The sequence below is a fragment of the Myodes glareolus genome, chromosome 13 (assembly GCF_982192425.1).
Source record: "Myodes glareolus chromosome 13, mMyoGla1.1, whole genome shotgun sequence".
NCBI lineage: Eukaryota > Metazoa > Chordata > Mammalia > Rodentia > Cricetidae > Myodes > Myodes glareolus.
The window spans coordinates 46,595,408-46,610,618 of record NC_142038.1 but is presented as its reverse complement, the minus strand read 5'-3'; the positions used below and the strand labels follow the sequence as shown (position 1 = coordinate 46,610,618).

Genomic DNA, 15,211 nt, shown 5'->3' with positions numbered 1-15,211 from the left:
AGAGAAGAGGGGGAATCTACATTAGATGGTCCCTGCTCTCCACTTTCATTCCTAGAGGCCAATCCTCTTAAATGGACATCTGGGATGGCTTCCCGATCGTCCTTGCTGCTCCTTTTCTTGCTCACCTATAATCCATCTTCTAGTTAAGAACTAGGAAAAGCTTGCAATAAACAAAGCTGAATCATACAACTCCCCTGGCAAGGCCATCCTTTTGTTGCCCTGGTTTCAAACATGCCTACTGATTGCAGCTGCTGAGGGCCGATCATGATTACACTCCCTTCTCCCCGCTTTGACCTCATCTTCCAGCATTTACCTCTTTCGTTCACTTCAAGTCACACAGGCCAGGCTTCCCTTCCTTGTACAGGCTTCGTGCGCTTATATTGGCTATTCCTTTGGTTTCCACATAATCTTCATACGTTGCTTCCTTTGGACATTTGATTTTGCCTCTAATGCTCCTTTCTCTGAAGATGAAATGTAACGATTGTAACCATTCACTCCATTGCCTCACTCCAACTCACTGCGGTATATTTTCTATTTTTCCTACGGCCTGAAACTTTATAACTCATTATTTTTACTAAAACATGAATGCGCCATGGTCAACTATGTCTCCATTGCCAATAGAGCATCTGTAAGAGATGAATTGCTCATGAGTTGAGTGTGAGAATTAAAACACAGTGAATGGAGAGTTCTATAATCTGTTGAATGTAGTGTAAATGAGTTTTCATCTGGTAAGTAGGGACCCTCTCAAATATTTGTTGATGTCAAATGAGTGTGGTTTGCAGACATTCCCTCTTACATTTCAGCTTAACACTGATGATCTAATGAAAGACAAGATTAGACCTCAGGGCAGGGTTAAATAAGTTTACATAAATTCCCCCAAAGAATTCTTTATTCAGTTTTCTGTCTTGTACCATGCTGTGTTATTCACACGTTTGAACACACGCATGTCACGGGAAAGGATGCCTAGAAATCCCAGGAGATGCATCGAAGTCATGTGTACTTCATCCTGGGACAATATTTATATGTTGGATGTTCTATCAGTCCCCAAATTTGCAAACTGAACTGATTATCTTCATCTCCTACTGCTTCCCCAGGCTCTTCTTCCACGCTGCCTGCTTCAGAGAACAAGAGTAGCAGGTATTAGTTGCAAGATGGAGGAACTTCTGGGAACCTCCTTTATTCACCCCTCCTCTAGTCCACATCTGTCACTTCTGCCTTCCCGGTGGCTCTGGAATTAGGCAGCTGCTCTATTTTTAGGAACAATAGCCTGTGCTATCACTTCCTCTCATCTAGGCCATTTTGACAGCCTCCTCACTTGCCTGCAACTCTTATATCCTTTCTTTCAGCTGTCTGTAAATCTCCCATTTGAAACACATTTGTAATCTGATCGCTTTAATAGCCTCTTACACCTCCCTAACAAGATCCGTTTTATCTCCCTAGTATGATCTGTTTTCTATCTCTACCTGCTGCTCATTTTTGCCATGCCATCTTAATTTGCCAGACACCTGTGAAGTCCTCCCGGACCAGCAAAGATTGTCTTTTCTCCCCATTGAACACTGTTTTCAGTATCTCTCACAGTATTCATTGGTTTATCTCCTTACCGTTTCTTTACTCTTTAACCCTGGCTAACGCCAAATGTTCCTTCCTTCTAGAAGATTGCTGGAACTCCCCCTACTCCTTAAAGATGTGACGAGCACCAGTACTCTCGTGCTATAGTCTTTAGAATTTCATTTTCTTTTCCTAGAATTCTACTTTGGATTCTATCACATGTTTCAAATTCTTCTTGGAAACCGACTGCTTACATGATTGTGAACAGTACCTCATAGGGTGGGGAATTTGAACACCCCATCTCCTGCGGGGCACTCTTCTGAAAGGTTATAGAGCTTTTAGACTTGGGGTCTGCTTTGGAAAAATAGAGTACTGGATTGTAGTGACATGGCTAGAGGATTATAAGCAGAGGACAGAGGTCTCTGCCTCCTGGTATACTGTTGAGAAGTGAGCAAGCTACCTCACCCTCCTGCTGCCATAGAAACTAGTATTGTTGTGATGGACACTGATAAGCTTTCTGCCATGAAACCGAGTTAAAACATTCTCCCCCTAAGTTGTTCATGCCAGGGATTTTGCCCAGCAGTGAGAAAGGAAGCCAACACACTGACCTTCCATTTCTTATTTTTGTGGCTTTCTCTGCTTTCCCCTCTTACTGCTATCTCCTCGTTTGTTTGCTTTGCTGTCTCACACTTGCTTCCTCAATCTTCCTTCTGGTAAAAGTATTTACATATGCAAGGGCAGCATGGAGCTCTTGGCTCATGTAGACCGGGAGCTGCACAAATGGAGGTGTCTCAAATGTGAGTGTTTCCCCCCATGAGCATGCAGGTGCCAGCAGAGGCTGAATGAGAAGTTGGAGTTGGAGGCAGCTGCAACAATCCGATGTGGGTGCTGGGACCCATATTCTTTAGAGAAGTAGAAAGAACTCTTAACTGCTGAGATGTCTCTCCAGGCCGAACTTTGAAGTTTTAAACTAAACCCAAACTTCTTCTTTCAATAAGTATTATTATTTTAGAGTCATCATGATGTGATGAGAGAAAAAAATGAATTCTCTGACTGACCCAAGTGGAAAACAATAGGATCAAAAGCTCAGCCACCAAGACAGCCCTCTCCTTCACTTGGAATTCCTGTTTTGCCCTTTTTTTTTTTTAAGTCTCTTTCCCATTCATTTCTTAGATGTTAAAAACCAAGAGTCTGTTACCAAGTGTTTAATAATCAATGCAGAGAAAAAAGTATTTAATAAATAGACATGAAAATGTAGAAAGACCTCGAATGTTTATCAATATAACCACTGCAGCGGAATATTAATGGATATCAAATAATATAGACAGAACTCAAATATCTCTCAATCTGATTGGGTCAGTTTATTTCTTTTCTATCCCCTTCAGTCTGAAAATTATCAGTGCCGATTAATTTAGCTGCATTCTTCAGCTGCATTTGTTCACAGGACACATCTGTCAAACTACTTGAAAGATCGTTTTAAGTCAACTAACCATGGAATTCATGGTTGGTTACTTTTCTCAAATCATGGGTAAATGGACAATCTCATAACTTTATGTGTGCATTTCTGTCCAGTTTCTGCAGTAGCAGACAACTCACTTTTAAACAGTTAACAATGAGCTGACAGAAGTGTGCACAGCTTGTGAATCCCTTCAGGCATTCTCCTTGTTCTTGAAGTTCCAGTCCAATATGGCAGTCATTGTTCTGGAGAGCCAAGAAAAACATTTCTGCATAAACCAGTCTGATGTGCATATTTGTGTTTCTCTACATATTGTCAGTATATGCAAATTGTAACTGTTTTTTAAGATAGCCAATGATAAGGGTACTAAATGGAGACTATGATTAGGTAATAAGAAAATGGATTTTGGGTGGCCTGAAGAAGGTTGAAGAAAAGGAATTAAATGGTTATTTTCAGTGAAATTTCTATTTAAATACTTATACTGAAGTTGATGTTCAGCTTTCTATGGTTGACATATGAAGTAATCAATTGTTTTATAGGTTTTTTGATAGTCATTAAGAATACCCTAGGTGATTTTATTGTACAGTGGATAAATCTTATCATTAAGTTCCTCTACTCCATCAGCTAAATATTTCTGGTTCCCACATTCCCAAATAAAGATATTACCAGTCGTCAATATGAGCTGAGGTCTAGTCTTGTTTTTTAGTTGAAAACCCAGTGGCTGGGAACTGAGAAGACAGCTTATTAGGTAAAGTGCTGATCGTTCAGCATGAAGACTTCAGCTCAATTCTGCCTTAGTAAGGGTTTTTATCACTGACTGTGGTTGGAATTTCTTCTCAGGACTTCCAGCCTCCAAATGATGGCATAAAGACTTATTAACTACAAAAGCTTGGTCTTAACTTGTCCCACTAGCTCTTATAACATAAATTAACATAGCTTTTTACCTCTCCCCACTTCTGTAGTCTGAATCCCCTATCTCTCTATTTCTCTGGTGTCTTTTTCTTCCTCCCTGAATTCCTATCTCTGCCCAAAAGTCCCACCTATTCTCTCCTGACTAGCTATTGGCCATTCAGCTTTTTATTAAACCAATCAGGTGCCTTAGGCAGGCAAGGTAAAACAATGACACATCTTCATACAATGTGATAACATATCTTAGAACATGTGATAAAGGCCACGACCAAAAGCAACTTTAGGAGGAAAGAATTTACTTCAGCTTTCCCTCTCTGATCATGTTCTGTCTCTAAGGGTAGTCCAGGTAGGAACAACAGGCAGGAACCTAAGGGGAGAAACTGATGGAGAGTCCATGAAGGAGTGCTGCTTACTGGGTTGCTCCCTGTGGCGTGGTCAGCCTTTCTTACAGCACCCAGAACCACCAGCCCAAGGGTAGCACAATCTTTATCAGGCTGAGCTCTCCACCATCAATTATCAATCAAGAAAACGTCCCTTAATCCAAGGGGAGGTGCTTTGTCTTACCACAACTTCATATGCCCTGTTTGGTTGATACCCATGGGAGGCCTACCCCTTTCTGAACAGAAATAAAGGAATGAATGTGGGGGGTAGTAGGATTGAGATGGGAGGAGAGAAGCAAGGGCAAAATGCGATCAATCATCATGTAAAATAAATTAATAAATTAAATTTAAAACATATAATAGATAACAAATTAAAAAGGAAACAGAAATAGAGTCTGATGCACTTGGCCACAGGCCTACTTGATGGGGACATTATTTTCTTTATTGAAGTTCCATCTTCTCAAATGACTGTAACTCGTGTCAAATTGACATAAAACTAGCCAGTGCAAATCTCCAGCACAAAGAAAATGCCAGCTGTGGTGGCAGAATTGTAACCGTAGCACTGGGGAGGCTGAGACAGTCAGATTCCTATAGCTGGCTGGCTAGCCAACCTGGCGAAATTAGCAGTGAAACCTAAGTCCCAATGAGACATTTTGTCTAATTAAAAGGATTGACAGACTTCATGTATATTCACAAAAATCCCTAAAATAAACAAAGCCCTAGAAACAGAACAATTAGCATGACTCTAAGGAGATCCTGGGGAAAAGTGCCTGATGCTGCATGCTAGTTCCATTTTGCAACCACACTGGGGTTCTGCTTACCCTTCCTATGCCTCAGTGTGCCTTTCTACAAAAAGTGAAAGGTAGCTATGGAACTTCCCTAGGGATGCTGCAGATTTCAATGAACCTCCGTGAGAAAACTGTGTAAGACGACACACGGCATGTCGTAAACATTCCAATTAATGTTCTCTATTATTAAGACAGGATATTAATACAGGCTGTGGCCGTAGAGAGAAACTTTTGCTTAGCTCTGCCTCTATTTCATTTTGAATTCCTAATTAAGAGAATAGCGATTAATTACCATCCAATTAGGAAGGATACGGGTTAAGGCAGAGCTTGTTAAATTCTGCAAGACTTTCTCTTCTTTTATCATCTGAAGACAGACTGCTGAAATGAGGTGTTCTTCCCAATTGGTGAAAAGTAAAGGGGCCGCTTAATTTCCGTTGTCTCTGCTCACTGGATTTCTTTGAAGTTTATCATTAGTGGAGGAAGGAGTGTGCCCTTCCTCCAATAAGCTCTTGTCCAAACGGCAGCATTCCACTGAAGCAGTGCAAGCCAATCTCAGTCTTGTCTCTTACTGACTTTGTGCGCTGTGGACCACTTAGTCAAGTTTTATCAAATCTGGTTACCTCATCAATAAGTATGCACATTTATTTCAGAACAGAGAGAAGATTTTACTCCCAGGGGACATTAAGTGGCACCTGGAGAGTCAATTGCCTTGACCGAGCAGAGATTTTTCCAGGTAAAGTTTATGGTAGGAGCAAGCTGCCACTCATCCTATAGAGCAGAGGGCAGACTCATCAAGAAGCTAGGCAGAACACATGCTAAGATGAACACTCCCTGCTGTGTGTCAGCGTAGCATCACAATGGACACGTGGTAGGTGCCCCAAGTTCAGCAATTCAGTGCGGAACTTTTAAAATTCCCATTACCCATTACTGTCTGTTTCTAGGCTCCCGTCTCTGTAACCTGGAAATTGTGATTAAACTATTCACCCCTGATTTCTGAGAATTATTCTTCTGTCAAGAGTACATACCATTCAGAAGAGGCCTTTTGATGTTCCTAATGGGAGAATTCAGACAGAATGGCAGACTGTTGTTACCTGGAAAAGGCAGGTCCTAACCAGCTACCTACTTAATCCTGAGCCAGAAAAGCACTGTAGTGCCCTCCTCTCTGCACAGGCTGGAGCATTCAGTGAGATGCTGCCTGATGTAGGGCAGTGTGGGGCTCAGTAGCTCCACAGTCCAGAAGCTGTAACAATGTTGTCAATGTTATCATCCCATCGTGCACTCTCTCCTCTCCCCTCCCTTCCCACTCCCCTACTCACCTTCCCTTCCCCTTCCCTGCCACTTCCTCTCCTCCTCTCCTGCTACTTCCCTCTCTTCTCTTCCCCTTCCCTCCTTCCCCACCTCTCTCAATCACTGTCAGGAAAAACAGTCTCTTCTGGAGAGTGTTTTTACTCTCATTCATTCATTTATTTATTTTCCTATCCCAGTTGATAGACTACCTGTTTAGAAAATCTTTTCCATTTGATTTGATTTATCTACCTTTTGTCCCCAGGGTATATCATCTCAGTGGTATCCCTGATATGGTCCCAAGCAGTGTTCCACACAGAACTCTGCCCTCAGACCTTCTCCAGGCCCTGGGCCCATTCCTTCAGTGCTCTCTAGGTCCTTGCTCATCTTCCTGGGATTCTGACTCTGTGCTGTTGCTGTGGTCACCTGGACTTGGAATCTCCTCCTTGTTGGACATCTCATGAGAGTGTCTTCTGCTCTCAGGGTTGTCTTCTGAACACTGACTTCCTTCAGCGTGGTACATGGCTCAAACATGTTTGGAGACAGTTCTATTTCCTCTGTGTTGCTCAGATCCATAGGTTCTCTGGCTCTTGAATAATTGTTCTAGCATAGGCTGATTCTTTTTGAGCCATGAGAAACAACCTAAATTTGTGTCTTCATTTGCCCACATTGCACATTCTCCCTCTTAAGAAGATACCATGGTCTGCTTGGCTATTTAACATTTATTAAACAGTATTAACAAATATCATATCTTTATTATGCCACAAAGAGCTTTTTCATGAACTGATGAAGTTCATACTTCAAACACCACTGACCGTTACCACAGCAGGCAGAGAGAATACATGAAGAAGAATGTGACCACCCCACACTTCAGCAAGAGGACCAACATGCCTTATCCTTAAGTTACTTCTGTGCCAATGTTTTGGAGGGAGAGAGCTTAAATCTCTTACACAAAGATTAGAACAAAATACCTAAGAAAGTGGAGATTCAAGTTGTTCTAAGTTTATTATGCTTTAGAGGTGTTCTTGAAGACAGAATCATTAGGATGACTATACTAGCCAGTAAATGTTTTAACCATTGCAGGCTGTTGCAAAAAGAGAGAGAGAGAGAGAGAGAGAGAGAGAGAGAGAGAGAGAGAGAGAGAGAGAGAGAGAATGACAGAATGACATTGGAGTATATTTTCACTAAAACCCAACAGAGGCTATGTAATTTCTAAAAAAAGATCTTGGGTGAACTCTTGCCGCTTCTCAAGCTTGTAATTTTGGATTGGGCTAATTTATCTTTAAGTTGCATTCATCTTCATGAAAAGCAAAGGAAAATAGCATTGCTTAATGGATTGGTATGAGAACTGACACATATGGGGATCCTCTATCAATTGTATTATTTTCTATTTTTATTATTACGCAAATTTTTGACTGGGGGGATAGCTGTGACCTTGTTCACAACTGTAGTTCCTTTGCAAAAGAGATGGTGATGTAGATTTAGCTTGTTGCTCCCAAATGCTATTTAGATTTGTTAGGGATAATGTGATAAACAAGACATCACCCAGAGAAGAAACAAGTCATTCTCAAGACAGCTATGCAAGAATAATAGTTCTCACCTTCTGCATCATTAGCGCTGGGAGTGTGTATATGTGTTCAGATGATGAAATGGATAAAGTTAATAGATGTTAAGTGTGCTTATATGAGTTTGGTTTAGTATCCAGAATCCTGTTATAAGCCTCATAAAATTAACTCTTACTAGATTAAGCAGAAAGAGAATTTCCAGGCCTTCCTTAAGATTATAAATCTGTCCCTGGGGACAAATTGAGACTCAGCTGAATGATGAGATGTTTCTATTTCTCGGCTTTTCCTGTCTCCCTTGCCTCACTGTTCCATCAATGTCTTTCCCAGCTGGTGTGAAAGATGGCTATTGGACTCACATGTCCCAGTTTGGTAACCTCCCACAAAATACAGCATTTATGACCCATGTGTTCTTGCAGAAAAGTCCCAGTGAGGGCTCAGATCCACCTAGCTGGAGTCACACATTAAGGCTTTGTCACCCACTGTGGTCATAAGGTTAGGGAACTCTATTCACATCCAGACCATCTATCCTCCATTTGTGGTCTAGATATTGATTAAGACACGGGATGGGTCATGGGAAACTTGTTCCAGTTTACAAAAATGTTGAAGGAAAGGACAAAGGCAAATCTTTTTTTTTTTTTTGATGTAAAAGCATGAGGATTTTATTATTTCTGTCATGACAGGGTCCTCCAGCAGTAGGGAGGCTAGAAGACCCTGAATGGCTGGTACAAGCTATTTTTTTTTTTTTTTTTTTTTTTTTTTTTTTTTTTTTTTTTTTTTTTTGCTAAGAGTCCGGGAAAAGTGGAATAATCATGTTATCACCGGGTGCTTAAAAGAACAAGACACTAAACCAGGGAGTCAGAATTCAGGATTACCAGGTTTATTAAAATCACTACATTGTTCTTAAACCTAACAGATTCAAAACTTGAAATGGGAAAATTAGGTCAATATGAAGCATAGATAGAATAGCTAGGAAAGTTGATTTCTATGTTAGTTCTATAATAATCAAGGTCCTTTACATTAACAAACCATTATGCATGGTGACTAATTTATATACACATCCCTACACAAAATAAGGGACTTTGAACTTGTTGGATAGGCCATGAAATTTGATGGCCATCAAGCCAGCCGATTTTTATCAAGGTTACATCAGATGTCTCCTGATGGTATCTCTTCTAAAGACCTTTACAAGTCAGAGGTCTTTTAGTTGTTTGTGAAGGATTTTTCTGTCTTTCTCTCTCTAAGTGTCTTTTCCTATTTATTGTTTTTCTCTGTTTACCTCCCTTCCTCCCCTCTTTTCTTCTACCCTCTCCAATGACTTCCATGATCCCAATTTACTCAGGAGATCTTGTCTTTCTCTTCTTCCTATGTAGATTCATGTGTGTCACTCTCAGGGTCCCCTTTGTTGTCTAGGTTCTCTGGGGTTATGGACTGTTGGCTGGCGTTTCTTTGCTTTATGTCTGAAAGCCACTTATGAGTGAGTACATAGTGTATTTGTCTTTCTGGGACTGGGTTACCTCACTCTATATGCTTTTTAAAAAAAAATTTGATTCATCTATTTGCCTGCAAATTTCAAGATATCATTATTTTTATCACTGTGTAGTACTCCATTTTGTAAATGTACCACATTTTATCAATTCTTTAATTGAGGGAGTCTAGGTTGTTTGTAGGTTCTGTCTATTATGAATAATGCTGCTATGAACATAGTTGAGCACATACACCTAGCATGCACCCTCGTACTTTGACCTGTGTATATTAGTGTGGTATAGAATTCAGAAGGATGTCGTGTGGCAAAGAACAATTAAATCAACAATCCTGTAAGAATACACATATACACTCTACACACACACACACACAGAATACATGATATTATGAAAGTATAAAAGCCAGGGACAGAGTTTAGGATGAGTTTAAATTGTGCTGGAGAAGAGAAAGGTAAACTCACTCTGTGAAGTATATTTCAGCATTTGTGTTTGTGCTGATATGAGCAAGAAGCAGGTGTAGAATAGAAGAGTGTGTGTTGCTGGCAAGGCGAGAACAAATTGAAAACCCTGAAGTGTAAAAAGGGGCAGAGGACAGGAGCCAAAGTGAGATGGTGGCTTTCTTTTACTGCCATGTACTAAGCCTCCTGTGAAATCCACTCCAGCTGGCCAAGATGGCTGTCTTGTATTCACTGTCTTCCCTCAGAGCACCCATGTGCTCTTATGTAGGCATTGTCTCTGCTCCAAAGCTGCTCTCTGTGCGGTGCTCTGTGATGTCAGGACTAGGACTCAGGATCACCATCCCGACTCACAAGTCACACGAGGACATTCTTCATGTACACAGCTGTCTTCCTCTTGGATTTTGTCAGGATGGGATGATGCTGGATGAAGGTGTGAGCCATGTAGCTGAGAAGGACTGGCTTGCTTCAGGCTGCATCTGCTTTGCTTTACCCCAGAGCCATTGGCTCTAGTTCTCCCTCCATCGTGACCCACAGAAGTAGACTCCTTCAGATACCGTCACCAGAAGAGCATCAGGCTTTCCTCGGGCATCTGTACCCTCCTCCACTAGACTTCTTCTAAGCTGTTTAGGCTTTAGCATTTATGTATTCTTCTGTACATCTTTGCAGACAGCAGCTGTAGCTTCAGTCATTCTGATCATCTCTTTAGTGTTACTTTCCTCTTTCTAATGTCTGCTTATCAACCGTTTATCGAATTCTCCCTGCTGGACACTCTTGGAGTATCTGCCTTCCTGACTGATGTGTGAATGCCTTAATTATCTTTTCTTGTTCATATACACCTCTTCAATTGCGGTCCCAGCTGGGCCTACCCAATACTAAATGCCCTCGAGTGAAGGAAAGGTCTGCCAGAAGCAAGCAATGAAGATTGTCAAGCTTAAGGACTCTTTTTGTCCAGGAGTCTTCATAGTCTGCCTATCCCTAATCTCCGCCATTCAATGTATCTTCAAAGGTTATCAGAATTAGGAAAACATCAATTTGCTCATTATCGACTTTTCAGCTGTGAGACCAAGAGTGTCTTTTAGCAGCCTTGATAAATTAAATCTGGCCACCTCTCTCCCAGACTGCGAGGCTCCGACACCATTGATGTGGAGAAGCCGTGGAGGACCAGCTCTCCCAGCCGCTTCTGTAATGAAGTGCATTGTACTCACGGCCATTAGCAGGTGGAGAATCTGAAGTGTGGGTAGATTACAGAGACGCCTTTTTTAAAAATGCATAAGCACTTTGTGAGTTTGCTAAGTCATGCCTCACTCAGCTGGCCTTGAATTTTTCATGGAGGAGGCATCTCCATGATAGGCTTTCCTCTCCTACTTATTACCAGTAAGACTCTGTGGAAGCTGGGACACCTCAGTCATACCATCCGCCTGATTGGTCCTTGATGTGGCCGAGTTGTAAACTCTTCAAAGACTTGGATGTAGATATTTGGAAAGCTGATTTTCTCCTTTTCCCTGCATTTAATTTAAAACTCAAAGTTCTTCCTGTCCTGCATTTTCAAGTCAATTTTTATACTGAACGACTCACCTACATGTTAACTTTTAAACACTACACTGGAAGACTCCATCCTTCCAGAACTATATTTGGTCACATAGTACCTACTATACACTCTTTGTGCTTGTCATTAGTCTCCCTTTCAATGCCAAGTCAGGCATTACCAGATACTCAGCATTTTTCTACTGTGTCCAGCTGTGGCTACAGTGTCCTATCTAATGAGACACTTGAGCCATCAATAAATATCGACTGTACAGTACATTTGCAGCAGAATCATCATGATATCAGTAAAATTTCTAGTTGGGATGTTTATGGAGCTTGAGGTCTGACTTGCAATATAACCAATACATTTGAATGAATGGAGCATATCTGAAATTGTCACAGAAGCCCTCAAACTTGGAAATGACTTATAGAACAAAGCAAAGTGGTATTACCAAACTTTAGGTCCAACAATTAACAAACATTCAAAAGGCAATGGGTTTTCTTCTCTTTCACATAGCATTAAATTAAGCTTTTCTTTGAAAGAAATGATTTTCTCCCCATAGATAACTCATCAGTTGTAACCTGTTTTCTTGCTAAATTCAAAGATTCCAACCAGTGTTGAAACCTCACAGATTAGAAGTGAGCACTGGAGTATTTGTGATTCTGCTCTTCTCCTTTATCGGGAAGCTCCTAGAATACCTTCCATTGCAGAGTTGACTTTGCACAGATCTTTCATGACTTCTTAACGTTTGTGAGCATGCCTCAGAGGGACTGCCAGGGCAAAGGGTCTTGTGCTTGCAGCTCCCCTCCGCCCAAGACTCACACCTCTGCTCCAATTACATTCTTGGGAGGAGAGTGTTTGGATACAGTGCTTCCGAAAAGGAGGTGGTAGACTTCTCTGTTCCACATAACTATTTTCAAATTTCATAGTGGCTGTTTTTGGATTGTATTAATCCCATATGCTTCCTTGATTTCAAAACAATATAAAGACTTCAGGAGCCATTTTAAAAATTGTCTTGCCAAAATGGTAAAATATTCAAATGTTCTTGCAAGACATAAATGTGTAGTAGTGACATGTTACATTAAAATTAAGTTGTTCAATTTCCTTGTAAGAGCGATAGTGCCGGACTGAATGAAAGGCAATAATTCTATTTGCCTGGAAGCTGCAGAACTCAGATGATACCGAAATGCAGGATTGTCCTTGCAACTTTGGGAAACAAGCTGCAGTAGTGCCAGGTCCCTCACGTGCCATGCAGCGCAAGGCTGCACATGAATGCACAGGGATTGACCACATATGGGTTTGGGTGCTGCTTAAGAAGATGCAGATTTCCTCTGGAGCTTGGTGACTGGAGGGACTTCCCTGGGGAAGACAATTTCTGGACAGGAACATATATTTCTATTGACTCAGCGTGGTTACTGGCTAAAGGTGTTTTGCCACCTTCTTTTAAGGTAATAGACAAGTATGTTCCAAATAATGTGTGTGTGTGTGTGTGTGTGTGTGTGTGTGTGTGTATGTGCTCCCTGCCTCTTTCCTGCATTTCCCTTCCTTATCCCCCTATTCCTTTCTTTCTTCTTTTTCTCAATGCTAAATTTAATTTCTAAACATTCTCCAGTGAACCAGGTAAGATAAACTCTGCTCTGAAGTTATTACTTTTAGTTAGTCCAATTCAACGGAATCACCCCACTGTGAGTTGTACTGGTAAAGAATGACTCCAGTGTCCAGCAGCTGAGGCAGCTTCTGCCGACTAGACCTGAGAACCCTTGTCCTCAGTCCCCTGGCAGACCGAAAGCCCTTGGCATTGCAAGTATTTCTAAGCACAAGCAGTTTCGCTGTCGCGCAGAAGGTATTTATTTGTAATAACTGAGAATGGCTATGGCATTGCTGCTATTATGATTCCTTTTAGCTAATTGGATTGCTGCATTTAATTTAATAGCTATACAAGCACAATGATTACTCAGTCATATGTTAGAAAGTGACTGGATGAGTGTGGAAAAGTTAGGTATTCTGGGGCTGTGATTTAGAGAAAAATATTTTTACTTCCCCTAGAAAAAACATGACTACTTGTCATGTGTGAAAATCATTTATACATGTGAAATATAGACATGACATAGGAAGTCAAGGGGTGACTTTTTAAATAGGTTCATGTATTTGTCCATATTAGAAATGGCAATGAATGAGATTTTTTGATAATGCTTATTAGAATAAGTCATAATAAAATCAAAACTGAATTTAAGGGGCTGGGAGATGCCTCAGAAGTTAAGAGCATTGGCTGCTCTTCCAGAGGACCCGAGTTTAATTCCCAGCAACCACATGGTGACTCACAGTCACCTCTTCTGATTTGCAGGTGTATATATGCAGACAGAACACTGTATACAGAACGAATAAATAAATTAAAAAAAACTGACTTTAAAAAAATTATAGAAAATATTTCATTACCTTTCTATTATACTAATAATATATAATTTATTATATATAATAATAAGGATATTGGTCTTCCTTCCTATTTTTATGGCATCGGTGAAGTTGGTGAATTGAAATGCCCAGCTGTACCCGCTTTCTCATTTGGACCATCAACCTGCTCCCAAATCACGACACAGAGACTTCTTATTTGTTATAAATGCTTGGTTTAGCATAGGCTCATTTCTGGGTGGTTCTTTTAACTTAAATTAACCCATTTCTCTTTATCTACTTTGCCTTGGGGTATATTACTTTTCTTTCCTTCTGTATATCTTACCTTCACTGCTTCTCTGGCTGGCTAGTTGGTGGTTGCCTGGCTTCTTGCCCTGGGCATGTCCCTCTCTTTCCCCCTCATTCTCTTCTTTCTTTTCCCTTCTCTCCTTCTCCTGCGTCTCGAGCCTTGATTCTTCCTCTTATTTCGTCTCTCCGCCTGCAGGCGCCATCTGTCCCTCTCTCTGCCTAACTAGTGGCTGTTCAACTCTTTATTAGATCAATTAGGTGCCTTAGGCAGGCAAGGTGAAAGAGATCCAACACATCTTTACATAATTAAACACACATCCTTTTATCCTTAAACAAATGCAGTATGGATAATTATAACACACCTTTACACAGTTTAAGTAATATTCTGCAGTATAACCAAATGTCACACATCTTTGCCTAGTTAAAGTAGTATTCCACAGCACCCAGCCTGTAATTAATAATCAGTTCATAGAATGACTCCCGGAGCCTTGGGGCTACTCAGAAACTGGAAGGCTAGCGACTATAACTTATATTTGAGAAAGTTCTTTTGTGCCATGATTGGGGGTTCTTCAAAGTTCATGGAGCCACCAACTGTGTATCTGAAGAACTGCTCTGCCTCCAAGCTGTTGAATTTACTTTTAAGAGTCAGCACTCAGGGGATAGAGACAGACGCTCACATATTGGCTTAAACTAAGAATAAAATTTATGGATCTTTTAACATGTCTACTGACAAGACTAGCTTCAGGGACAGCTTGATCCAGCTACTTTGAAGTCCTTTACTAAGATGCTTTGTATTATTGAGTTTCTTTGCTATACCCTGGGTGATTGCTTAGACCTACAACAATGAACTCTTCACCATGTCTATGTTGGGAAGATAGTGTTTTAGAAGCTGCTGGGACAAGACTTACAACTACAGTCGTACCTGTGAGGAGGCAAGCAATTTTAGGAGAGATGTGCAGGGACGTCAGAGAAATCCACACTTGAACAGTAGTCTGAGAAGCAATAATTTTACAGACAGGCGAGTTGTTTTAGGAAGCAGTTAATTGGCTTGATTGTAACACTTGGGACATCGGTATTCAAATCCCAGCTCTTCCATTAGCTATTCAAATCATGGCACATC

General features: G+C 40.9%; 1 protein-coding gene across 2 annotated transcripts in view; it reads left to right on the top strand.

Annotated features, from left to right (window-relative positions):
• Kctd16 (potassium channel tetramerization domain containing 16) overlaps nucleotides 1–15,211 on the top strand; it is a 277,058-nt gene that overhangs the window by 247,767 nt on the left and 14,080 nt on the right. The window lies entirely within an intron of this gene.